Below are 2,898 nucleotides of genomic sequence, written 5' to 3' on the forward strand. Positions count from 1 at the left end.
TTTATATATATATATATATATATATATACACATACACACACTCATGCAAATGCACTGGCAGTTTAATTTTAATGTTTCTGAGGTCCTATTTCAGTGAAGCATCTTTAAAATTAATGGCAATTGACACAGAGGAGAAAATTTCAGATCCAAAGAAGCAGTCAAATGTCACCAGTATTATGTTTCAGTTGACAGTAAGACTTATAATTTAACTAATTATTGTTAACTATAATGTAACTCATAATTTGTCAGTTAAATGACCTGTAAAAGCATATGTAGCCTCATAAATTTCTAAAGCTTAAACTGTAGCATACCACTGTAATGAATTAGTCCACTGCAGGCGAGCGTAGTGAGAACCCATGTGCAGTTTTATTCAAACAAGATACACAGACTTGACTTGATTTGACTAGGCATGAAACAGACTAGACTCACCGACAGCAGGTTACAACATCAAAGCTAGACCAAGTACAAAGGCAACATGAGGGCTATTTATATCAAGCAATGAGGGTCACATGACAAAGACAAACCAATGGGGAACAAGGCACATGACTAAAGCAACCAATGAGAACAGGTGCGTTCGACTTGAAGCACCGCTACATACGGCAGTCAACGAGAGTAGCCGCTTGCAGTCGAGGGTGGAGTTGAAAACGGAGCCATCAAGCCGGACACTTTCTGCTCCCGTTAGTGACGCTCACGCGGTGTTTGCATACTCTATCACAGATGAAGTGAATTAAATGCAATATTTGTCAAATACACAGACATTTCAGAAACGTTTTCATGAGCAACAGAAACACTTTTTATATACGGCTTAATAGAGGGCCATCTGTTCAAGAATAAAGTTCAACGTAAATATATACTATTTAAATACTAATAAAGTGGGGGTATATATGCTTTCATGATAATCGTGACTCAATATAACATTGCGACTACAGTAAAAAAGCTTTTACTGTTCTAAAAACACAGATTTATGAGCAGTATTGGATTTTAAGATGTTGGAAACACACGTCATTGTTGTCATGTGGTGAATTTGGCCAATCGTGAAACAGCTGTGTCGTAATCAGCACTCCTGCAGTCACTCTGAAAAAGCTGCGTCAGCTGAGTCAGCCGGCTGCTCTCGAAACGATATCGCGGTACTTTGATGCCACATGTGACAGTGACGTAGCGTCGGCGCTGGTTCAAGTCGGACAAAATTTCTAACCGGCATGCACTGCTTCAAGTCAGCCGCCGATCGGTTTGCGCGGCACCATGAAGTCGAACGCACCTATTATAACACAGACAAGGGAATCACATGACTAGACAATAACCAATGAGAGCATGACACATACACAAGGCAGAGAGACATGAGGCAAGGGAAGCATGACACTAACAGCAGGAATCAAACTACAAAATAAAAGACACGAAAACAAGAACATGAAACAAAACCCAAACACCTAAAGGTTATTTGAATTATTTATTTTATTTTATTTTATATGCTGTCACAAATATACGTCATGCTCCACACTCCAGTCCAGTAGGTGGCGGAAATGTACCTTTTAAGGGGGTTTGCCAACCGCAATTAAAAAGAAAAGAAGAAGAAGAAACCCAAACACCACATTACAACCACAGTGATTTGATTATGGTGTTGCATTCGTTGATATTCCTTGAACGTCTTCATAGAAGTGTTAGGCATGCAGGTGTCTGGGGAATAAAGGTGTGTTTCATGATTAAAACCATTCTTCCGGCACGTCAGCGTTCGCTCATATGCATGCGCAGTACGTGCACTTCCTATTGTCACTATTTGTAGTATTTGTGCTTATCCATGTCGCTTGAAATTATTGTATTGTTTGCCTCTGCTCACATCTCGTTACTTGGACGGAGAAGGAAGGTTGGATTGACGGAGGTGGCAACACTGGGGTGTGACTGAGGTGGTGATGGAAGGAAGTTGCGTAGATTCAGGAAGTGATCCGGAGACGGATGGAATGGATGGTGGGGAATTAGAAAGTACTGAAAATAGTAATTGGACTTTAGTGGAAAATCGTAAAAGGAAAAAAATGAGGGATCAAACATCTGGATCAGATAGTGAAAGGAAACAGGTTAGTAGACTGAAAGAGGAGTACAAGGTAATGCTTAAATTTCTTGCGGAATCGGCTAATGTGTTGAATCCAATTAAAATAACTAAAGCTCTGAAAGAAGCGGCTGGCGAGATTGATAGTGCAAAGAGGGTGAGAGATGGCAGATTACTGTTGTTGTGTCATGACAAGAAGCAGCAAAAAGCTGCAGTAGGACTAAAATCTCTGCTGGGAATATAAGTATCGTGTACAATAATGGAGGAAAGGAAATGGGTGAAAGGAGTGATAACAGGGAAATCAACTGATGTTTCAGTTCAGTCTATCAAACAAAATCTATCAGGGGCAGTAGTAGAAGATGTGAAGAGACTTAAATATGTCAAAAAGGAACAAAAGGTAGATAGCCTCTCGGTAATGATTCAATTTGATGTGGAAAAATTAACTGAGAAAGTGTATCTAGGATATTTGAGTTACGTGGTACGACCGTATATTCCCCCACCTATAAGATGCTTTAAGTGTCAGAAGTTTGGTCACGTAGCTGCAGTATGCAATGGAAAACAACGTTGTGCTAGATGTGGAGGAGAGCACAAGTACGGAAAGTGTGGCCATGGAGTGAACCCAAAAGGTTGTAATTGTGGAGAAAACCATAGTGCGGGTTATGGAGGATGTGAAGTTAGAAAGGATGCTGTGAACACGCAAAATGTAAGAGTATCTGAAGGAGTATCATATGTGGAAGCTTTAAAGCGTGTCCAAAAAAATCTGAAGACGAGTGCAGGAAAAGCAGATCTGGTGGAAAAATCCTCTACAGTGGATGAAGAAGTAAGCAGTAGAAGAGTAAATGACAATACAATGTTGA

Source organism: Sinocyclocheilus grahami, unplaced genomic scaffold (assembly GCF_001515645.1).
Source record: "Sinocyclocheilus grahami isolate Dianchi unplaced genomic scaffold, SAMN03320097.WGS_v1.1 scaffold2086.1, whole genome shotgun sequence".
In the NCBI taxonomy this organism is placed as follows: Eukaryota; Metazoa; Chordata; class Actinopteri; order Cypriniformes; family Cyprinidae; genus Sinocyclocheilus; species Sinocyclocheilus grahami.